Here is a 26,069-nt window from a genome sequence, read left to right as displayed (position 1 = left end):
GACAGTAACATAAGACAGTAACTAGTCATAAAATCTTTGGTCAGGTTGAAACTTTCCATGTGGTAAGAATTATTATCTGTCCAGAAACAATGCCACAACAGTGTCATTTTTAAGAGCTATCACTGTTCATGAATGCAAAAATTGTCTTGCTGAAAAAAAAAAGTCACAGTCTCTACATACATGGTTGAGTATATAAGTAAATAAACAACTGTCACAAAAAATGTGGATTGAAATATAATTTTATAGTAGACCAAAATATAAGTATCTGCAGTCTTAATGTGAAAATCAGAGTACCGCCTGAAAACATGTTATGGAAAGGTAATATTATGAAAAAAAGTATATGTTTATATCTAATAAGAATCATAATGTTAAAGCTAACTGAACTCAGTTTATATTATTGAACTTAGTTGGCATTTGTGTTTTCAATATTACATAATATGAATAAGTGCTTACATTGTGTTTAATTGCTCTAACATTTCATTAACATTATTTGTATAACTATTTTTGCAATTTATAAATTACATATATATGCATACGTATATATATTCATCTATATGTGTATGTGTATACATATATAATCTCAGTTGCTTATAGCAGTCTCATAATATCAACAGTAATATAATTAATACATTATTGACCATTTTCAAATGAAAAACTGACATTAGGAAAGGATAAGTGGCTTCCCAGGATCACTAGGACAAGTTCAAAAAGTAGAATTTATGGTCCAGTAGTTTATAGACTACATGAAAAAATCAAAATGGAACTTCCAATGTTATATCCACATTTGTTCATAGGAGGGACACAATCTTTATAATCATGAAGGTGTGGGTTTTAGAAATCCAGCCCATCAGTGCTTCTTTCATGGATCTGTATCTATATGTGGCACTTACTTCATTACCAAATCATTTAGGAAGGAATATGGCTCCTTTTCTTCCCTATTCAGACAATTAAAATAGATGAGATGTTTCTAAAAAGCATTACTAATAGTTGTAATCGGCCAGGCGCGGTGGCTCAAGCCTGTAATCCCAGCACTGTGGGAGGCCAAGGCGGGTGGATCATGAGGTCAAAAGATGGAGACAATCCCGGCCAACATAGTGAAACCCCATCTCTACGAAAACCACAGAAGTTATCTGGGTGTGGTGGCCCATGGCTATAGTCCCAGCTACTCAGGAAGCTGAGGCAAGAGAATTGCTCGAACACAAACCCAGGAGGTGGAGGTTGCAGTGAGCTAAGGTGGCGCCACTGCACTCCAGCCTGGTGACACAGCGGGGCTCCATCTCAAAAAAAAAAAAAAAAAAGTAAATAAAATAATAGTAGTAATCAAAAAAGAGCAGCAATATTATGGACAACTAATGTTATCAGAAAACTCAAGATGGATTAAGTTATATCTCATATATTACCTTTAATCATTTCAAAACCCTTCTAGTTAACAATTGTTACCATCATTTTTTATTATTATTATTACTGAGAAAAATGTAGCTTCAGAAAGTTGGTGTAATATGACTATAGTCATATAGAAAATTAATAATGAAGCTGGAATGAGTCATTCTACTTCATCTCCCACATGCCTTTCTCTTATCACAAAACTAACAAAATTTTTCATCATGAATAAAATACAATTAGAAAGTATCTGGGTTTCCCATCCCCACCCTCCCCCGGAAGATACAATTTATGAAAACTGTACTAGCTGAAAACCACAAACCATATATTTTCTGATTCTATTTAAAAATGTATGAAGAAAAATTACTTCCCTTTCAAAGGAAATGCTGTAAAATATAAGCAGAGGCAGTTCTCCTACAGTGTGAGATTTCATAAAGCAAATAGGATAATTGGAATTTGATTAATAAGAAAACATTTTTTGCATTACACAGACGATTACTAGTTCCACTATAATCAAGATCTGAATCCATGAAAGATGGAACTAATAATTTAGTTTTTATATGAGGAAAACAGGAACACAGAGGTATTTTTGATGTTATTGTTCTGTTAGTATGTTAATGTTCCATTTTCTTTTTCTCTTTTTCTTCTTTATAACTTGAGTGTAGTGTCATTTTTGTTTCACTTTTGGTGACTGTACACAATGCAACAACCAAAATTACAAGGTCAGGTAAAAGAGGATGAAAGAGACTATGACCATCTGGAAGATTGAAGGACAAAGGAAAGAACTTTATTTATTTATTGGATACATTTTGCTTAATCAAATTATTATTTTCGCATACCACACCAAATACAGTTAAAGATATGATGGATGTCTGTTATTTAGAATCTGAAACTCCCTAAGCAATATCCATTTATTCTCCTGCAAAATGTATTTTTCTCATGCAACTTTGCCTACAAACGCAACAATCATGTTATGAAAAAAAAAAAAAAAAACCTTCACTTAAAAATGAAAGTTGCTTAATGTGCAGGCTTATGTATGATTCATTTCTCTTGATGCTGCTTTTTAAAATTTTCCATTAACATGTTACTTTAAAATCAAATAAAATATAAAATATAAAAAAGTCTAGACGGGCCGAGGTGGGTGGATCACCTGAGGTCAGGAGTTCGACCAACATGGTGAATCCCTGTCTCTACTAAAAATACAAAAATTAGCCAAGCGTGGTGGCACATGCTTATAATCCCAGCTACTTGGGAGACTGAGTCAGGAGAATCCCTTTAACCCAGGAGGTGGAGGTTGCAGTCATGCAGTCAGCCAAGATAGTGCCATTGCGCTCCAGCCTCGGCAACAAGAGTGAATATCTGTCTCAAAAAAAAAAAAAAAAAAAAAAAATTATATATATATATATATATATATATGGAAAACTCAATTTTGATTTTATGAATCTCATGCAGGCTTTTAGTGTGTTATACGATATCCCTATTAGCCCCTTCTATAAGCTTTATTCTTCTTGACTTTTTAATAACTTTAAGAAAAGGAGGCTTAGACTAGGTTTCCAGAATTTCTCCCTAAATCCCTGATGCCATATTCACCTATCATACACACACACACACACACACACACACGCGCGCGCGCGCACAGGGTGGAGACATAACTTCTGTATTAATCAGGGTTTTCCACAGCAAACAAACAAAAAACAAACAGGATCCGTAAATGTGTAGAAAGATTTATTGTGAGGATGTCTCAAACGATTATAGAGGCTGACAAGTCTCCAGGTCTGTTGCCCTCAAACTGGAGGCACAGCAGAGATGATGATGTGGTTCCAGTCTGAGTCTGCAGGCCTGAGAACCTGCATAGCTGATGGTGTCACTCCAGACTGAAGGCTGGAAGGCTTGAGACCTAGCAGGAGCTGATATTTTAGTATAAATCCGAGGGCAGGAAAAACTTAACGTTCTAGCTCAAAGGTAGCCAGGCAGGAGGAGTTCCTGCTTACTTGAAGATAGTCAGTCTTTTCTTTTTTTTTTTTTTTCCTATTCAGGCCATCAAATATTTGGATGAGGTCTACTCATATCAGGGAATTCAATCTCCTTTACTCCGTCTCCTGAAACACTGTCAAAGACACACCCAGAATAATGTTTTACTGAATGTCTGGGCACTGAATGTGTTATAGTCCATTCTCACACTGCTATAAAGATACTGCATGAGGCCGGGCATGGTGCTCACACCTGTAACCCTAGCACATTAGGAGGCCAAGATGGGTGGATCACCTGACATCAGGAGTCCTAGACCAGTCTGACCAATATGGTGAAACATCATCTCTATCAAAAACACAAAAATTAGCTGGGCAAGGTGGAGTGCGACTGTAGTCCCAGCTACTCAGGAGGATGAGACAGAAGAATTGCTTGAACCCAGGAGATGGAGGTTGCCGTGAGCTGAGATCACGCCACTGTGCTCCAAGCTAGGCAACAGAGCGAGACTCTGTCTCAACAACAACAACAACAACAACAAGATACTGCCTGAGACTGGGTAATTTATAAAGAAAATATGTTTAATTGACTCATAGCTCCACATGGATGGGGAGACCTCAGAAGACTTACAATCATGGTAGAAGTGAAAGGAGAAACAAGGCACATTTTACATGGCCACAGGAGAAAGAGAGAAAGAAGGGGCAACTGACAGACACTTATCAAACAACCAGATCTCACGAGCACTCACTGGTTATCACGAGAACAGCATGAGGGAAACAAACCCCATGATCCAATCACCTCTCACCAGGTCACTCCTCCAACATGTGGGGAGTACAATTTGAAGTAAGATTTGGGTGAGGACATGAAGTCAAACCATATCACCAGGACTAAGTCAACACATATAATTAACCATGACCTCTTCCTTAAAATATTTATTTTAAAAGTATTCTTTTAGACTGTTATCTTGGAGAGAAAAATTCACTCTGTTGACTCTTTGTCATCATCAATGACCCACTCTACTCTTATCTCCAGTAACTTATTTGATAGTGTGGTTTGGACAGATACTCTGAATTTGAATCTAGCCTTCACTAGGTAACAATTGACACCTTGCTTAACCTCTGTAATTTCAGTTGCTTGTCTGTAAAATGGGATATTACATCAACCCTATAAACTGCTGTGAGGATTGTAGCCTCCTATTCTCCCCCACCACTAACATTGCACATAGAAACACTCTTACTCAATTTCTTCATTCTATCTTTCTTTATCATTTTCCTGGAACTTGTTGGTCTATGTTTTAATGATTTATTGATGTGTAACAAATCACTTGAAAACACAAATGTTTAACTCAACAATGGTATATCATTTCTCATGACTATGAATCTAGCTAAGGTTCACTTGTGCAGTTCGGCTCTGTGCGATGTTAGTTCAGGTCACTTATGAAGCTACATTCAGATGGGGGTCCAGTTGGGGGTTCAGTTGGGGATTGGAATGTACAAGGCCACCTCACTGATCTACTTGTGAGTTGGTACTGGTTGGATTTGAGATCTGTCTATTATGCTCCATGTGGCCATTCTTCCTCCAGAAGTCTAGACCTGGTTCCAGTTTAAAGCATGACAGCTGGATTCCCAGAGAGCCAAGGTGAAACTGTCAGGTCTTTCTAAGCTCCTCCTGGCACTGGCACAGCCTCACTTTCACCTCATGCTGTTGTTAAAAGTAAAGTGCATGACTATTTTAGATACAAAGGTAAATACACTCCATTTTATGATGGGAAGATTGGCATGCACCTATGGGGAAAAGACATTTTTCATAGCCATATTTAAAGGCGTTCTTCCATACCATCTTACGTATTTGCATTAGTTTACCGGGGCACCTTAATGAAGTACCACAAATGGGTGACTTATGAACAGAAATTTATTGTTCGGTTCAGAAGACTCAGTCTAAGATCAAGTTTTTAGTAGGACTGGTTTCTTCTTGGGGTTGTGAGAGAAAACCTACTCTTGCTTCTTGCCTAGCTCCTGGTGATTTTCTGGAAGTCTTTGATGTTCCTTGGCTTGCAGAAACATCCTCTGATTCTGCCTTCATCTTCACCTGGCATTCTTTCTGCATGTGGGTCTGTCTTCAAAGTTCTACCTTTTAAAAGTGCACCAGACATACTGGATTGGGGCTTTTGGAATAACCTTTTTTAGACTGGATTATCGCTATAAAGACCCTATTTCCAAATGAGGTCACTTTCTGAGGCAATGAGGCTTAATATTTTAACAAGAATTTTAGGGATAGACAATTCAACCCATAGCAATATTGTAATTTACTTAGTCTGTTACAGTCTAGGTGTCTAGGTCTGCCATTTTTTGCCAATTGTCTTTCACCACAATGGTCTATGGTAGCGCAGGCCTTTATATTTTTATTTGTTTATTATGTACCTCATGTTCTTAGCATAGTACTTGATGTTAAGCAAGCATTCAATATATATTTACTGAAAGATGTTATTAAAATGTTAGCATATTGTCTGGTACATGAAAAGTGCTAACAAATATTAGCTCTTATTAATAGAATATACATATTGATCTTAAGAAGACATCTTCGAATATTATTTTTGAAAACATTCAGGGGGCCGGGCGCGGTGGCTCAAGCCTGTAATCCCAGCACTTTGGGAGGCTGAGATGGGCGGATCACGAGGTCAGGAGATCGAGACCATCCTGGCAAACCCGGTGAAACCCCGTCTGTACTAAAAATACAAAAAAACTAGCCGGGCGAGGTGGCGGGTGCCTATAGTACCAGCTACTCAGGAGGCTGAGGTAGGAGAATGGTGTAAACCCGGGAGGCGGAGGTGCAGTGAGCTGAGATCTGGCCACTGCACTCCAGCCTGGGCGACAGCGAGACTCCGTCTCAAAAAAAAAGAAAAAAAGAAAAAAAGAAAACATTCAGGAATGACTCATTATTACCGTGAAATTACTAAACATGCCAGAATGTGGAAATCTTCGTGAATGCATTGCTTCAAAGTAGGTTCATTATTCTAAAGATTAAGTTATAGCGTAACAAATTTTACAGAATTATCTTCAGACTTTTTTTTGTAAATATGCCTTTTAGTTTGTATTTGTCACCTAGATTGACCACTCACTGATTCACCAAACACAATTCAGAATATCTTTGGTTATTTCTGGTAATAAAATCTGTCCATAGACTATAGAATGGCAATATTCCCACAAAGTAATATGTCTTATAAATAATTTCAACAGATCAGTTTGTTACATACCTTTATTCTACCTGTTTATATTAGAGAATGCAGCCATTATGGGGAGAAAATAGAACTATGGGTCACTAACAGAGTTTGAAATTCCTTGTGTGTATCTTAGACCTTTTATCTTTCTTTCTCTCATAGGGATAATTGCAATTGAAATGTTCTAGACTTGCTATGCCCAGAATTAAAGCCAAGAAGAAATTCTGACTTTGTGTTCTCATACAGAAGAGCCATCAAAAGATCAGTAGTCAAAAGTGAGGTACCCTCATTTTAATAACATCTAGGTCAATGGCCAAAAAGTAATAGTAAAAGTAAAATTCCTCCAGATTAATTAACACCATATGGTACCATTCAGAACCCTAAATGCTGGTGATACATTTTCAATTTTGATTAATGTTGCTGTGTGTGAAAAATAAGAAGCAATTCACTCATTAGCCACTGAGTCCAAGAAGATCTTCATCTGATCTGCCTCCAATCCAGGCAAGGTCCCCAGAGATTGCCAAGTCTTAGAGGTGTGCAGAATAAATTAAAGTTAAAATATTGTCCAAAAGAGACCATATGTGTGAGCAGACTGCGTTTGCCTTGACAGGGAATTGTAAGTGTTAAGACAAATCATGTCCAATTTGTCAGAAAATTGACTCAGGACTGGAAGGAAGATAATAATTTTAGCACAGGGAGCTAGTAAGCTTAAGACATATTCTCCTGAAAATAATGAATATGAGAGTGGTGACCAAAACACCCTTAATCATTCTGTTTTTCTCCTGAAAGCGAGGTCAAAACCCTTAAATGTGGGACTGTGAGTATTTTTGAGTCTTCTCAAAATGTAGCATTTAAATGCATATAGCACTTAAAAACTTATATAAAGCCTAATATTAATTCTCAACTGGCTGACATTCTAAAATCTCAATGAAGAATATTATCAGCAAACAAAAAAAGTATTCTAGATTAGAAAAGTGCTCATATTTATTTATCTGCTATTTTGTTCCTAGTAATAAATAAAGCAGAAATCTTCATTTCGATTGTCAAAGAGTTTACAGACTTGTTTGGACAGATAAATAAAATACAAAATGTTAAAATAGAGAACATGTAGAATATGATTTTTGCTAGGGAGAAATAGGGCCGGCAATGAGATAAGGGTTACTAGAAACTTCACATAGGTTGGTTGGGAAAGACTTCAGTGAGAAGGCAAAGAGATGACTATATGAGTTACATGATTTCTGGAAGAGATTGTTCCGGAAAGAGAGATCAGCAAGGAAATAAGTGGTTGCTATAATCTGGGAGAGAGAAGCTTATCATTTATGGAAGGGTGGTAGCAGCAGAAGTATTGATATATGGTTCAAATGTAGAGCCACAAGATTTATATAGATGGAATAAGTGTAAGATTTGAAAGAGGAGAGTCAAGTATAAACCAAATTTTGGCCTAGAGTTTAATCATTAATTGAGATAAGAAGAAATGGCAGAACCAGTGCCTGAAGAAATGGTTAGAAAGTCAGTTGTCAATGTTAGGATCCAAGTGTCTATTAGACATTCACATGGAAAAAAAATGTAGTAAGCAGTTGGAAGTATGAACTTGGAACCCAGGTGAGAGTTCTAGGATAGACCAATTATAGGTAGGTAGGAGGTAGATATGTAGGTAGGTTGGTAGGTACAGAGAGAGAGAGAGAGAGAGAGACAGAGAGAGATAGACAGACAGAGATACACTGAGACAGAGACTGATTGACAGATGATATTAAAGCCATGAAACTGGATGTCATTACCATTGCAAGTATTTAGAATTTAGAACAGACATATTGAAGCATCAATCCCTGAGTAAGTAATGGCCAGCAATTTACAAGTAAAAGTAAGAATGTGAAGTCCTGGACAGCCAATGAAGACCTAGAATTCTGCTATGTCAAATACTTCTGATGGAACAAATAATATGACTACTAAAAACTGATCAACAGCATTAGTAGGTGACCTTAAATATAACAGTTTTAGAAGAATGGTAAGAGTAAAGGCCTGTTTAGAGCTATTTCAAAGGATATGGGAGAAGGTAAATTTGAAACATCAGTATGATTAACATTTATGAGAAGTTTTTCCACAAAAGGAAGAAGAGAAATGAGGCAATAGCTGGACTGGTGAGTAGGTACAAAAAAATGTATTTCTTAAGATGGGAGAAAAGACAGTATGTTTGAATATTAACAGCCTAGCAGGGGGATAATTCATAATATAGGTGAAAGAGGTGAATTACTGGAATTATACATTTGTGTTTATTAGATAGGGTAGTCTTCTGTGAGAATGGGTAGAATTAATAATCTATAGTCATAGACTGTGAAGGAGAGTGCCTGGGTACAGATGAAACTTATGGGATAAATAGGATGGTGGAAGCCTGTAGGTGTTCTCTTTTGATTTTTGCAATTTTGTTAATGACCTAAAACAAGCTCATCACTTATGAGTGAGAATGAGAGAAGAGGTATTATATATTTAAGGAGAACTGAAAGGTAAAATATATGTCTAAAAGACTTGAACAGATAAAAAAATTTGGAAATGGAATATTATTGCTTGACAGCAATAAGTACCAAGATCAGGGGTCATAAATACAAAATGAGACTAGTTTTATGTTCTTGTGTTTTCTTCAACCTTGTTGGGCTGATGGGTTAGGACACAAAGTAGGTGATAGAATTAACCAAGATGATTATTTTAGCAAGCAAGAAAAATAAGAGAGTTATGTTATAATAGCTGTGCTATAATAGTTATGATATAATAGTTATGCTATAAGAGCTCTGAGTGTTTATAAAAAGAATATGTAATGAACAATCTTTAGATTTTCAAAATATCTACTTAAGCTTCTGTTTTCTTCAGAATAACTTAACATTGATCTGATTATCTGGCTCCTCTAGGTCAAGATACAATACATCTAACTGTTTCTCTGAAATAGGTATGCCTACAAATTTATCCCCAAGGTTACCTGTACTAGAATGGGTTCTAATAGACATTCATCTTTGGAAGTAAATGTGAGAGTACTCTAATAATTCAGTAACTATTCAGAATATTACTATGTTAAATGCCATTTTCTGAAAATTCATGCAAAGAATAATCAACATTCCTTGAGAAGACAAATATTAAAAGACTCCATCTCAGCTGTTCATTTTTTTAGAAGTTACCTAGGCTCATGTCTTAGAGGTAATATGAGCCTCATTCTCATATGCCTCTTATTTCTAGATAAATCTATGTGACACAATCTAATTCCTGATAATTTAGTGGAGCTTCCCACAAGCAACATAGAGAGGCGGTACCATCCTTATTTGCTATTGGCACAATCGGCCTTGAAGATAAATGGTTTCATTCCAATAAAATATGTAGTCATAAAATATATTAGCTACAAGCCTCCAGTAAAGGCTAGATGATATAGAAGTTTTAGAATGACCACATTTAACAAAATCAAGACTGCAATCCAAAGAGAATCATAGTGGGGAATTAAGTTCAAGCCATCTGAAGACAGTATTTTCAAATACATGAGAGATCTGTTGTTACAGTGTGAGATACTCAGTGATCCCTTCGGGGCACCCTGTGGATGAAATGCGTCCTGGTTCTACTGTAGTGTACTACCAGTACTAACTAACTAACTACTAACTAACACTACTGTAGTACTGTAGTGTACTAACTTATTTCCAGCGCCGTGCCATTTGCTGGTCATTTTAAATTACAACTTAGATTAAGTAGAAAGCAAAAGTGAGAAAAATAAATCCAAACAAATAAATGTTCAAAGGCAAAGCAGATATTGATGAAACTAAAACTATAAAATATATATCAAGGCCGGGTGCGGTGGCTCAAGCCTGTAATCCCAGCACTTTGGGAGGCCGAGACGGGCGGATCACAAGGTCAGGAGATCGAGACCATCCTGGCGAACACGGTGAAACCCCGTCTCTACTAAAAAGTACAAAAAAAAAAAAAAAAAAAAAAAAAAAAACTAGCCGGGCGAGGTGGCCGGCGCCTGTAGTCCCAGCTTCTCGGGAGGCTGAGGCAGGAGAATGGCGTGAACCCGGGAGGCGGAGCTTGCAGTGAGCCGAGATCCGGCCACTGCACTCCAGCCTACGCGACAGAGCAAGACTCCGTCTCAAAAAAAAAAAAAAAAAAAAAAAAAAAAATATATATATATATATATATGTGTATATATATATATATATACATATATATATATCAAGAGAAGAAAATTAAAGAAAGAGAGAACAGTACTAGAGTTTGGTCTAGCTTTCTTTGTGAAGAGATCCCTTTTTGGAGAGTTAGGATCCTCGCAGTTAGCCACTCAATATGGATGAGGACCATATGATACACTCGTGTCATTATCGTTCACTTTCATTCAGACACTTGAGATTAAAAGCCAGTCATGGAAGAATCTTCAAACTCTGTAAGTAGAGAACAAATGTTCAAGCTTGTCCAACCCACCTTATTTTTTTGTTGTCCTGTTTTCATTTGTTTTAGGGTTTTATCAGCTTGAAGCCATAGTTTTTATTTTCTGTCTCTAGTGATAAGCAGAAAAGAGGGACTAGGAAGGGGCTTTACTTGTCCAACTAGAAACAGAAGCTAGGGATCCATGACTGTATTCTCCCCATTGGACACCTATTGTAGATTAAAATTGGACAGATAACTTGAAAACCATGGATAAAACTACTTCCTGCTTTGTACTCAGGAACCGCATACCATCAAATCTGTAGGGAACACCCACAGCTGTTAGAGAATGTTAGGACTTGAAGGATAATCAGTAATTATCCATCCAATACCTACTTTACAGAAGAAGAAACTGAGGCTCAGAGAACTGAATTACCTATAGGTCATATAATTAATTTGGATGAGAACCAGAGTCACACCACAGCTTATTCCATTAAGTCAAAATAATCACGTTCTTTTCTTGTTAATATTTTAAGCTAATGGAAAGTGTCAGTTTTACTCTAAAATACCCTAAAAAGGCTATCAGATATGAAAGTAAAGACAGGGATAGTCATTGCAATTAGAAACAGATGAAATGTCCAATAATAAGTGATTGATCTGATAAAACGTTCTCCAGCTAACTAGTGGGACACTAAAAAGTCATTAAGAATCATATTGCAGATTAATATTTAATCATTTGAGATTATTGCTAAGGGAAAAAACAATACATTCAGATTACAGCATAGTAAATACAATATACTAATAATCTGTTTTATAAATTGGTAGATAACTGGAGTGATGTATACCAAATTATTAATAGTGTATTTACCGGATCAACTCATCCCCTTTTTATGCCACTTTATTTCCTCCTATATTTTTCATAATAAGCATGATTACTTAAGTTTCCAGAAACACAATATTTTTGAATCTTCATTTTTTTGAAATGAAATTATGAAAAACACTGTAATTGTTTCTTTTTTTCTTCTAACTATAAGAGGTATTTGTAATTCTTTGTTGGCCACCTCTTAAATCAGATGTATGTGTTTGTGTGGTGTGTGTGTGTGTGTGTGTGTGTGTGTGTGTGTGTTTTAATTAGAAAACATGAAAGCAGTCATTTCCTCTTTTGGCTTTCTACTGAAAACCTCTACTGATCAGGCAACGGGAGAGTAAAACACATTTGCAAAATCAGAAATTGACTTTTTAAAAGTGAGATTCAATTCCTATGCATGCATAAATGTTAAAAAGTGATAATGGAACAAATGACTTACTTCTTGTTATGTAGATATCTAATTTTGGAAATCCTACAATCATCACATATTATTCACCTGCATTAGGAGAAATTGCCAAAGATAAAACTAATATATAAAAAATGACCTAAATTGTCCAAGAAAAAATTAAATTAAAAAATATATATATAAAAAATAGAATTTCGATTCTCAATAATACTGTGGAAAATAACAGGTGTAAAGAAAAATCAGCAACAACAAAATGCAATTCTTATTGCATTAAAGAAATACAGTGCTGAACTACAATGAGAAATGAATTGGTGAGGAAAAAAATGCATCTCTCTCAGATCTCATTCCATTTCCATGAAACATAAAGAGTGACTGCATTTAACTGAATGCCCCATGAGCTATGAAAATCATTTGAATGGGAAATGTGTACACATAAAATTTACTCAGCATTTATGTAAGCCTTCATGTCCTTAAATTGTAATTAGCATGTATTTTTAAAAGATGCAAATACAAATTTATGCTCTATAGAATATATGAAGTAAAATTTAAACTAAAAAATCTACATAGGTAAAAAGTATTTCATAATTTCTTACAAAATAATATATATTAACTGCAGATATTCAGCAAGCCACATGGCCCCCTAAAATGTCAATTTTAATGAAGACACAAATATTTCCCTCATAAACATTTATAGTCTTGCAACTATTCGATTCTGGTTGTCATATTCCTTCATTTGACAAATATTCATTGCATTTTTATTATATGCCAGATATTCTTCTAAGCCCTGGGAAACAAATGTGACCAAGACACAATTTTTGCCCTCCTGGTATTTCATTCTATTCAAAGGCAAACACTTTTAAGTAAATAGTTAATATGCCTTATCTATATGAATATAATAAAGAGCATACATGTTTTATCCAACAATTCTTCATAGTATATAGATAAAAAATAGTAACACAGATATGACATATGACTATTTATCCAGAGAATTTTTAATTGTAGTTCTAATTGTGTGTTTCTTGGGACACTCTTCAGAATATATAAAAACTCAAATACACACCAGAGATTAGTACATGATTTTATAATGGGCATGGCCTTCAGCATTAAATTAACATGTTAAAAGCAACCGCTGCTGAGAAGTCATTGAATGGTATACATAAAATATTCATAATGTTGCAGAAACAAAGAGCCCCTTTTCTGATCTTTCTCTAATAGAGAACACAATCCTTGACAAAAATAAATAAATAAAAATGTCCAAACCTGTTTCTAAAATAGTTTAACATTTTGCATTTCTCCCAGAAATGTATGAGAATATCAATTGATCCACTTACTCTCAAAATATGTGATTGTTGTTGTTGATGGGTATCCAGTTATGCCTTTGTCATTTCCCAGATTACCGTGATAGACATATTTTCTAGCGTCTATTGGCGATTTCTGTAGATTTTGTTGTGGAATTTCTGGATTCTTTGCTCATTTTGAATCTTATTATCATTTATTTGTAGAAGTTACGTAAAATCCTAGACACCAGTTCTCAGTAAGATATATATGTTTTACAAGTATTTTCTCTAGATCTGTAATATTCCTGTTATTTTGCTTAATGGAATCATTTTCTGAGAAAATATTTTTAAATTTTTTAAAAATTTTTGATCAAGTCTAATTTGTCAGGTTTTTTGTTATTGCTTTTTGTTTCTAGTCTAGGCTATTTTTGCATATTTCCAAATCACAAAGAAATTCTGATGTTTTCCTGTAAAAACCTTATGGTTTTAGCTTTTATGTTAAGGTCTATGGTGTGTCTTGAATTATGTTTTGTATATAGTATAATGTAAAGATCATCAAGTTATAGTATCTATTTATCCCACCACTTGTCAAAAAGACAAAGACTGACACAAATTGAATAATATTGAAAGCTTTGTAGAAAATTAAAGGACCGAATGAGTGTGGCTCTGTTGCTGGTCTGTTCATTTTGTTCCACTGACCTATGTAATGATTGTTATGTCACTATCACACTTCATGATCAGATAGCTTTACAACAACTCTCAAAGACATGCAGTATAAGATTTCCAACTTTGTTCTAGATACTTTGCATTTTCATATGGATTTTCAAAGTCATCATGCCAATTTTTCAAAAATCCTGCCAGAATTATATTTGTCAATGCATTTAATCAGCAAGTCAATTTGTGGAGTATTGATATATTAATCATATTAAAACGTCTAATCCATGAAGTTGTATATTACTCAAGCAATTTTAATGTGTCAACATTCTACAAGAATATTAATTTAAATGACTGTTTCTTAATGGCATCAATTATTTCTTGCCAGCATATTTGTAGTAGTTCCCTCCATACATTTTAAGACAAGGGCAATTAAAAATGTGGACTGAATCTGCCCTCAAACTTGTTTTGCATGGTCTACTAGGTGCCCTCTCCAATCTGTTGTAGGCCGCACTGTTCTAAAATTTCTTACAACCATTTGCTCCACACACATATGCTATTGCCATTGAAGGCATGAAAATTTGAGACTCTGTGTTTCAGTTTCCCAGAAGAATTCATTATTCTGTAAAATAATTACGTAGTTTCTGCTCCCTTGCCATTCCTGCTTATAATGGTATTCCACACTTCTCAAACTTGTAAAATACTACACATCTTTAAAGGTGAAACCAAGAAATTTTTTTAGTGTAGCCTATCTTAAACAGCTCAAAGTTAATTGCAAATGTTCTTTATTATGTAAGTCTTTTTTATATCTGGAATTTATGACATGGCATACTTTATATTATATATGTTTATATGTTGATAATTATTTTTATTAAAATTTAGTATGCAAGAAATACATTTTTATTTTATCACCGGATACAATAATATATTTTAAATATGTGCAAAGACAAACAGAAACATATAATGAATGCTCTACACCAGTAGTTCTAAACCAGAATTGATTTTTATCCACAGAACAAAATGTTTGGCAACATTTCTGATTGTCATAACTGGGGGTAAGGGGAAGGTTTGCTACTGGCATCTAGTGGACACAAGCCAGGCCAACTGATAAACATCGAAATGATCTACAATGCATGGGACAGCTCCACACAGCAAAGAATCCTGTGCCAAATACCAGTAGTGCAGGTGCTGAGAAACTCTACTCTATACTCACCATTCAACTGTATGAGATGTTAACATTTCAACACATTTGCTCCAAATCTCCTCTCCTTTAAATAAGAAAAATATTATAAATATATTCGAAGGATTTCTTTACTCCTGATCTCAATCTTCCCCTTCTCACCTTAGCGATAATCTCTAATCTAAAATTGATGTACAGGTGACACTGCATATTTGTATATTTTATTTCATATGTATAAAACACTATGCTTTGTTGTGTATTCATTGTTCTTTTTTTTTTTTTTTTTTTTTTTTGGAGGCGTAGTCTCGCTCTGTCGCCCAGGCTGGAGTGCAGTGGCGCTATCTCGGCTCACTGCACGCTCTGCCTCCCGGGTTCACGCCATTCTCCTGCCTCAGTCTCCCGAGTAGCTGGGACTACAGGCAACTGCCACCATGCCTGGCTAATTTTTTTGTATTTTTAGTAGAGATAGGGTTTCACCGTGTTAGCCAGGATGGTCTCGATTTCCTGACCTCATGATCCACCCACCTGGCCTCCCAAAGCGCTGGGATTACAGGCTTGAGCCACCGTGCCCGGCTGTGTATTCATTATTCTTACGCACCAGATAGAAAGCTGTCGAATATCCTACAATTTCTTTCTTTCACTCAACATGTTTTTAATATTTATCAATTTTGATATTCATATGTCTGAGTCACTGGTTATAACACCTGTATAACCAATATATGTCTTTTGCCCTTATTTATTAACCATTAGTATATACGTAGATATTCTGTTGTTTTAAATTGTTCTCCTTGACAAACAGGGCTGTGATAAACTTTATTATACATTTCTCTCTGTGTGGTGTACTGGTTTGAATAGTGTCCCCCCAAATTCATGTTCATACAGAATGTTAGAATATGACTTTGTTTGGAAATAAGGGTGTTGCAGATATACCAAGTTAAGAAGAGGGCATAATGGATTAGGGTGGACCCTAATCTAATGACTGTGTCCTTGTAAGAAGAGAGGGAAATTAGACACAGAGCACACACAGAGAAGGACACCACGTGAAGACAAAGCCAGACTGGAGTGATGTGTCTGCAAACCAAGGAACGCCACCAATTGCTCACACCCACCAGAGGTGGAAGGGAGGCGTGAAACAGACTTTCCCTTAGAATTCCACAAAGAACTAGCCTTAATTTCAGATTTTTGGCCTCCAGAATTTTGAAAGAATACATTTCTACTGCTTTAATCCACCCAGTTTGTTTTAATTTATTACGGCAACCCTCAGAAGTTAATACATGTAGATATGTGGTACATTCTCTTAGTAATTAAATCAAAAAGTAGAAGAGCTGGGTTATACGGCATGTGCTTCCACAAATTATTAACTTATAAGACTTTCTCCACACAATAGCCTACCGTGTTATCATCATTGTTTACATTTTGTAGATACAAGTATTTTATTGTCTGTATTAACCTTTCCATGATTATTAGTAAATTTGTATACTTTTTCATAATTTTTATTCACTTAATTCTATTATTATGTGAAGTATCTAATAAATGCTTTAACCGTTTTGTGTGTATGTGTGTGAGAGAAGGGATGTTTGTTTTCAAAAACAACATGTAGCATGGTGTAATGCTTCGTGGACACTAAATCTTTGTCTAATATACATTGCAAATCTTCTCTGAGCCTATGATTTATATTTTAAATTTGTGTACATTCATTTTGGTAGGAGTTATTTATTTTATTTACCAGAGTCTAATTTTTATGACTTGTTCTGAGTTTCTGTGAAATAATTCATTCCACTACTACCCAAAATCTATTGTCCTACATGTTATTCTGAAAGTCTGATAATTTGATTTTCATATTTATACTTTTAATATAAGTGAAATTTACTTTGGTCCATAATATGATGTAGAGAACTATGCTCCCATAAAGAAATTCAATGTTTCTTTCATCATTTAGTGAGCAATGTGTTTTCTCCACATTTGATTGTAACATGACCTCTTGCCTATAAATAATATTTTAAGGCTCTATTTCTGGGTTTTCTTTCCTATTCCAATGACCCATTTGTCTAATACTCTCCCTATATAATGTGGTCTTAATTAACATACTTTTAAAAGACTTTTGATATATGAGATGATCAATTGCCCAACTTTGTTCTTCTTATTCTTAGCCCTTTACCCTTCAATAGGAATTTTAGGATCTACTTGCCAAGATGCAAAATAAACCCTAGAGGAATTTAAATTTAAATGACATTGTCTTCACAATTTACTTGTAGTGATATCTGGTGTTATCTGACATTTTTATGGTACTGGGTCTTGTTATTCAGGACACTGGCTACCTTATCTTTGTATTTTTTTTTTTTTTTTTGAGACAGAGTCTCCCTCTGTTGCCCAGGCTGGAGTGCGGTGGCATGATCTCGGCTCACTGCAACCCCTGTCTCACAGGTTCAAGTGATTCTCCTGCCTCAGTCACCCGAGTAGTTGGGATCACAGGCGCGTGCCACCACGCCTGGCTAATTTTTTGTATTTTTAGTAGAGACAGCATTTCACCATGTTGGCCAGGCTGGTCCCAAACTCCTGACCTCATCATACACCCGCCTCGGCCTCCCAAAGTGCTGATATTACAGATGTGAGACACCGCGCCCAGCCTTCTTTGTTTTTAGTCTTAATTTAGGTGAAGAAAGATTTTAAATCTATATGTAAAATTCCACTACTTTAAACAAAATTTACTATATACCACCAGATAGTTGCTCTATTATGTGTTATAATTTATTCTATATTCCTTGTCTATTAATGGTGTATGAGAACACCTTGATTTGAACACTGCTTTGCACCTTGCACCAGCATTCTTTTTTTTTTTTTTTTTTTTTTGAGACGGAGTCTCGCTCTGTCGCCCAGGCTGGAGTGCAGTGGCCGGATCTCAGCTCACTGCAAGCTCCGCCTCCCAGGTTCACGCCATTCTCCTGCCTCAGCCTCCGGAGTAGCTGGGACTACAGACACCCGCCACCGTGACTGGCTAATTTTTTGTATTTTTAGCAGAGACGAGGTTTCACAGCGTTAGCCAGGATGGTCTCGATTTCCTGACCTTGTGATCCGACCGCCTCGGCCTCCCAAAGTGCTGGGATTACAGGCGTGAACCACCAGACCCTGCCTGCACCAGCATTCTTATTAAATCATCTCATTAGTTTTAATAATTTATACACATTCTTGGTTTTTATATACATTTTATATAAATTAAAACCTATTTCCTGAAAATAATCGATTATTTTTATCTCTTGTTTTCCAATTGTCACACAAACTTTTTTATTGTTTAGGGGGTCCTGGTTAATATAGTAGTAAGTAGGCTGGTGCACATACTTGCTTTCTGCATAATTCTAATGGGACTCTTTATTTTTTTTAGACGGAGTCTCTGTCGCCAGGCTGGAGTGCAGTGGTGAGATCTTGGCTCACTACAACCTCCACCTCCCTGGTTCAAGCGATTCTCCTGCCTCAGCCTCCCGAGTAGCTGGGATTACAGGCACACACCACCACACCCAGCTAATTTTTGTATTTTTAGTAGAGACAGGCTTTCACCATGTTGGCCAGAATGGTCTGGATATCTTGACCTGGTGATCCGCCTCCCTCGGCCTCCTAAAGTGCTGGGAGTACAGGTGTGAGCCACCACACCCCGCAGGCTCTTTTTAAAATATCATACTTTGGCATGCTATTTTTGAAGGCTCAAGTAAAGGCATTTCTTTTTATTTCCAGTTTGCTAAATTTTTATGATGAGTTAATGAGGAATATTATCAACATTTTCCAAATAATGGTCGATCAATGGATAATTACATACTATGCAAACTATATCCAATAAGTTATAAATGCTGTTAGTATCAGGTGACAGGTAGTGCTCCATTAAAAATAAAGTGTGTTTCTGAAATTTATTTACTTAATATTTTCTACAAGACACTTTGAATTTTTTCAAATGTGACATTAAATGTGTCAGCAATTTTAAACTTAATATCAGGCATAAAGTGTTTATAGGAGCTGCATGTGTTTCTAAATGTTTATGACTTTATCAAAGTATTGTATAATCTTTTGAGCAGATACTCACTTTAATATCTATTTTATAGATATTAAAATAATATCAATAGTAAATAGAGTTTAAATGTTTCAGGAAGGGCAAAATGGCTGAACTATCATAAGATTTTGGTGGTATCCTGGAAACAAAGGGAATAGAAATACAGATGAGAGATAAAATAGTTTATGAAACCAAATTGAAGCTTTGTGGTGATGAATACCAGCAGAAAACTTTGAAGAAAGGAGAAAAAAAGACTGTACATAAGAAATCACCAACTATAGACACTATGATGTAAGATATGCAAGATATTGCGGAACACAGTCAATGTTTAAAATAAATGCAGTAATATTTCTGACATCTCCCCGGGTTGATTGGGATAGTCTAGGTTATCCTGAGTAGAGCCAGTTTATTTATGTTATACAATTTGAATATCTTGAATGCTCCACAATCCAGCTTTATACGTTTCTAAGCATTGCCTAGAGTACCTCACTTTTCTTTTTAAACATTTCTAATTCCAGAAATCTGTATATGCAGCATGTTTCCATAAAACACAAATTCAATATGCTCAGATGATGATAAAATCAGAAGCACAATGGACCTGAGAATGAATGAAAGAACGGCAAATCCTACATTGCATGTCATAGTCACTCCCAAGTTTCACTCTTTACGTGGGCAAACTCCCCTTACAGTGTAAATTGTTCCCTCTCTGTCTGTGTGTCTTTCAGCTCTCTTAGTATCCCTCATCTCATTTCATTTCTCTGGCTCTGGCATTCTGTCTCTGGCTATGATCTCTCTATCTCGGTTTCTATCTTTTATTCACATAGAGGTAAGTGATAGAAATTGACTAGACATATGTGTTTTTGAAAAACATACCTAGCAATAACAGGATACATGTTTTAAAAGTTCTGTGTTGCCCAGGCTAATTAAAATTATTCAAATATTCAAAAATGGAAATGTTCATCATACAAATAGTGGAAATTTAAGTTTTATTTTCTTTCACTAAGAAATAAGTTGAAAAAACCCAAATCTCCTTTCTAGTTTAAATCATTAATATAGAAATTATCTCAACAGTAACAATTTAAAAATATTTTCTCATTTGCCAAACCTTATTTCAACAATTAAAATTAAGCAATCTGTATCTTAAATCATTATATGATAATTAAGCACTGGGTTAATGCTAAATAAACAATACACAACTTGTTGGAAACATAATTGCATTCACTATAGTAATTAGCAGTTAAAAGTAACAGATAATTGTTTTGTGATGTTCTAAGATTAAAATCTAAGGAATAAGAACTACTCAAGAAATCACATCCTCCTATTTTTGTGAATTTGAACTCCATGTTTGACATTTGTCTGCAGGAAGAGTTACTCGTTTTTTTTTATTAAAGATTTCAGCAAACTAACACAAGAACAGAAAACCAAACACCACATGTTCTCACTCATAAGTGGGAGTTGAACAATGAGAACACATGGACACAGGGAGGGGAACATCACACGCCGGGGCCTGTTGTGAGGTGGGGAGCTAAGGGAGGGATAGCATTAGGAGAAATACCTAAAGTAGATGACGGGTTGATGGGTGCAGCAAACCACCATGGTACGTGTATACCTACGCAACAAACCTGCACATTCTGCATATGTATCCCAGAATTTAAATTATAATTTAAAAAAAGGAAAAAAAAAGATTTCTGAAGCTGATTTTGTATATTAAAGTCGATATGACAGGCATAAAGGCAAGAAGAAAGGGAGGAAGGGAAAGAGAAGGAAGGAAGCAAAGGAAGGGAAGGAAGGGAGGGAAAGAGGGAAGGTGAGAAAGGAGGGAGGGAGGGAGGGAAAAAGGGAGGAAGGGTGGGTAAAGCAGTGTTTCGAAAGTATGACCTGTACCTGGAACTTCTTCCTGATTTATCTAATCCAATCTACACAACGCCACTGGGTATTGATTGTGATTATTCTCTTTCGAAAATAAAGATACATAATTTACATTAGATTAAATAACTTGACCGGGTTCACAAAGCCAAAGCTGACCATTTAAATTCCAGTCTAGGCAGGGTGCGGTGGCTCACGTCTATAATCCCAGCACTTTGGGAGGCCAAGGTGGGCGGATCACGAGGTCAGAAGATTGAGACCATCCTGGCTAATATGGTGAAACCCCATCTCTACTAAAAATACAAAAAAATTAGCCAGGTGTGGTGGTGTGCGCCTGTAATCCCAGCTTTTGGGAAGCCGAGGCAGGAGAATTGCTTGAACCCAGGAGGTGGAGGTTGCAGTGAGCCTAGATTAAGCCACTGCACTCCAGTCTGGATAACAAAGCAAGACTCTGTCTCTAAATAAATAAATAAATAACAACATGTTGGTTTCCAACTTTCTAGCTTTTCTCCTCTGTAAAGCATTTGGCCATTTGGACAATCAGGCAAGGCAACAGGTTTGTTTTACAGAAGGCAGTCATTCATCTGATACAAGACCTGCCCTGGGTTGTAATGTTGCAATGGAAGGTGTTAATAGGCAGAACAAGGGAGGCCACTGGTAGTTGGAGTGTAAAATATTTAGCATGCAGCTATCTCATATTTCACTCAGGAACAATTGCAGGTATAAAAGAACACTAACCTTGGGTAGTGGGGAGCATGTTGGTGGAGGATAAAGGTGGGGTGGCAATGGAATGGATGCTGTGTCGGACACTTTTTAACAATATTTATTAAGCAAAAACTATGAAACCAGCACTGTGGTGGGCCTTGAAAGTGTTCCCTCATCTAATCATGTGAGACTTTTTTTAACCATTTGATGAAGGAAAATCAGCAAACTGTGACTCACATCAATTAAATAATTATTTCAAGGACCCACTACTGCCAAGGCATACAAATTCAACCCTCAATTGATTTCATTATAGAGACCATACATCAACAAATATGTGGTGAAATATAATCTCAGTTGAAAGATCATAATTGTATGTATATATTCGTATGTGTATTTATACATACAAACACATATCTATTTAACATTAAAACAGTTATTTATCTTATATCTTTGTTTTTAATCCAAACTCTTGTTTTCCTATAATTTTAATATATTTTAATGATAGCTTCATAAGCATTTAGTCATTTCGTATTCCTGAAATAGTATTACGCCAAAGTCTATACAACATGCTCTACTTGAAGTGTCTTCTACCTGTTCATGATAAGATAGACTATAAAGATATTTGTGTTTTGAGTGAAAGAAAAAGAAATGTATGAAGAATTAATGATTAGGAGATTCAACTCCAACACCCTCTTTACCAAAACATGAACCAAAAGGGGAGTAAGAATTTTAGTCAGACACTCTTGAGAAAATAATACTTTGGTCATTGTCTAAGTAGAATTTATGGCTATTTGCAGTATTTAAACAGACAGTAAAGTGAAATAAATTCAGTTCATAGATTTACAAAAGTGATAAGTAGAACCATAAGAAAGTACATATAAATATAGTTATGATATAAAAGCAAAATATAAGAATTTTTAAAATGGAGTAGAAATGGAAAATAAAAAATATCTAGTTCTTTGAAAGTAAATAATTGTATAAAATGGAAAAGGCAGGGAATTATCAAGGAATAATACTGAAATTTAGAACTATGGAGATACAAATATAGAATAGGATACTAAGGACTAGGTTTTTATGGAATAATACTATGTACAACTATAGGCTTTTAGAAAATGTTTATAGAATGAATACCTTCCATGCAGAATAAAACATAACTTACTAAAACTGAGTCAAAAAAATGATTCAAATTCCTAAGTGAGTCAATGACCATAGAGTAAAAAACATGCAAAACTTACCAAGAAAGAATCACCAAAATACTGTAGACTTAGAAAATTTTTGTGTGTTATTTTAAATTTATTTATTTTTGAGACGGAGTCTCGCTCTGTCACCCAGGCTGGAGTGCAGTGTTGCGATCTTGGCTCACTGCAACCTCTGCCTCCCGGGTTCAAGCGATTCTCCTGCCTCAGCCTCCCAAGTGGCTGGGACTACAGGTGAGTGCCACCATGCCTGTCTAATTTTTTTGTAGTTTTAGTAGAGACGGGGTTTCACTGTGTTAGCCAGGATGATTTCGATCTCCCGACCTCGTGATCCACGTGCCTCTGCCTCCCAAAGTGTTGGGACTACAAGTGTGAGCCACCTCGCCCGGCCTGTTATTTTAAATTTTTGTTTAAAAAGTTTAATTGAGATGTTCTGTGAACTGTTTTCCAGAATTATGGAATATTGCATAATTTATTTGATGAAGCTCATTTACATTTGACAAAGAAACTATCAGAGGAAAAGTATAAAATGATATCATTTATGGATATATATTTTAAAAAACTAATGAACTATTATGGGTTGATTTCAACAGGATTAATGAGAAAGAGCACAACGGAAATTCCATAAAAGTAAGGCTCTGCCTCAGTGATAACCCCTAAAAAACTGACCAAAAAAAAGACATCTTTTTAATATGAAAAAGCAAATGTCAAAATTTTAATTGCTGGGTAAACAAAACAGATGCCCCAATTAAAATTAGAAGCAAAATTATAAATTTGCATTTGGGGCTTAATGTTTTATGAATGCAAGAAGGTAGTAAATAGATATCAGATAAGGAATAATCACTTTTAACATTTGCTGGTAAACACACTTTTATGTAGATAATATTAAAAGATTACTTAGCAAGATTATTTCATGTAAGAAAAATGTATTATGTAAACACAATCTAAGAACAACTTTAACAAAATTGTAAATTGCTGATTGTAATTGACTGAGCATTCCCTTTGTATCATGCATTATCTTAAGTATCTTGAATATATTATGTAATTAAATTGTCATTCTCATTTTTAGACTAAGAAAGAAAAACTCACAGACATTAAGTAACCTTCCTGGGGTTCCAGAGTTAGAAATTGGAAGAACCAGGATTCAAATCCAGTGTTGTCTGACTCCAGTCTATTTTTTTTCCATTTTTTAATTGTGATAAAATACCCATTCACCATGTTAATGACTTTCAAATGTAGTAAAGTCTATTTTATTAACTATATTAATAAGCACCAGAAAGCTGATTATTAATATTGGTATTAGACAATTATATAAGGTTATTATACTTGAGCTAATTTGACGGTTATAGATGATCAGCCTTGGAAAAAAATGAATTGCAAAGACTTTTGAAATAGATCTAAAATAAGAGACATCACAAATAGGCCTTTTATGTTAGAGTAAAATTCAAGTTAAGACCTCACCTCAAAATATGCGGCAAAGCATAATCCTATGGATTAAAATATTATATATAAAATAGTCCTTCCAAAAGATATTTTAAAAGTTGAATATTTTTCTGACTTCTAAATCCCTGAAATTTTAATAATTAACAGTACTGCAGAAAAAAATTGGTAATTTTTATCTCATGCAAATAAAATATCTGACTGTTCTAAGTCAATATCAACTACATTAACAGGCAAATATTATAAAGTTAATGTCATGAATACACAAAGAATTTACACAAAGGATTAAGATAATCTCTAATATCCAAAATAATTGGCTAGCAAATGTGACCTGAAAAGTGTGTTGTGAAATTAATCCAATAACTTAAGAACAGGATTGCTTTAGATAAAGAAAAAAAGGTGGTAGAAAACATAAGAAAGCATCACCCTCATAAAGAATAACTGGAAACTTTTATTCATGAAATTTACATCTATGTCTATATCTGTTTTTCCTATAGAGCAGTGGTCCTCAACCTTTTTAGCACAAGAGACCAGTTTCATGGAAGACAGTTTTTCCATGGAATGGGGGGTAACTGGGGATGGTTTCTGGATGATTTAAGCACATTACATTTATTGTGCACTTTATTTCTATTATTATATTGTCATATACTATAAAATAATTATACAACTCACCACAGGTAGAATCAGTGGGAGCTCTGAATTTGTTCTCCTGCGACTAGATAGTTCCATCTGGGGCTGATGGGGGACAATGACAGATCATCAGTTATTAGATTCTCATCAGCAGCCCACAACCTACATCCCTCACAGGCACAGTTCACAACCGGGTTCACACACCTATGAGAATCTAATGCCACTGCTAATCTGACAGGAGGTGGTACAGGTGGTACAGGTGGTAATGCTAACTGCTCACCTCCGGTGCAGCCAGTTTCCTAACAGGCCACAGATAGGTAGCAGTAAGTGACCTGGGGCTTGGAGATGCCTATTACAGAGCATCCACATATGTATTTATGCACTAGGTTATGATGTACAGTTTATTTCTTCAGTGGACAGGAGACACAGGAGCCTGAAAAATACTGCACTATAATGATGAGGGTGTGGTAAAATGCAGCATTTTCTTGTCCTGTTTTGGGGGTATTCATTATTATATAATCTATCTGAAAAATTAGTTTAAAATTATGCAAGAGCCCCTTTCCATAAAAATTCATGGCCGGGCATGGTGGCTCAGGCCTGTAATCCCAGCACTTTGGAAGGCCCAGGCGGGTGGATCATGAAGTCAGGAGTTCAAGACCAGCCTGAACAACATGGTAAAACTCCATCTCTACTAAAAATACAAAAATTAGCTGGGCGTGGTGGCGCACACCTATAGTCCCAGCTACTTGGGAGGCTGAGCAGGAGAACTGCTTGAACCTGGGAGGCAGAGGTTGTAGAGAGCCAAGATCATACCACTGCACTCCAACTGCAACAGAGTGAGACTCCGACTAAAAAAAACA

General features: G+C 35.6%; 1 long non-coding RNA gene across 1 annotated transcript in view; it reads right to left on the bottom strand.

Moving 5' to 3' along the window:
* The window catches only part of LOC144340898 (uncharacterized), a 445,262-nt gene that overhangs the window by 398,100 nt on the left and 21,093 nt on the right, over positions 1–26,069 (bottom strand). The window lies entirely within an intron of this gene.

Source organism: Macaca mulatta, chromosome 5 (genome assembly GCF_049350105.2).
Source record: "Macaca mulatta isolate MMU2019108-1 chromosome 5, T2T-MMU8v2.0, whole genome shotgun sequence".
In the NCBI taxonomy this organism is placed as follows: domain Eukaryota; kingdom Metazoa; phylum Chordata; class Mammalia; order Primates; family Cercopithecidae; genus Macaca; species Macaca mulatta.
This window is presented reverse-complemented; position numbering and strand designations above follow the sequence as displayed.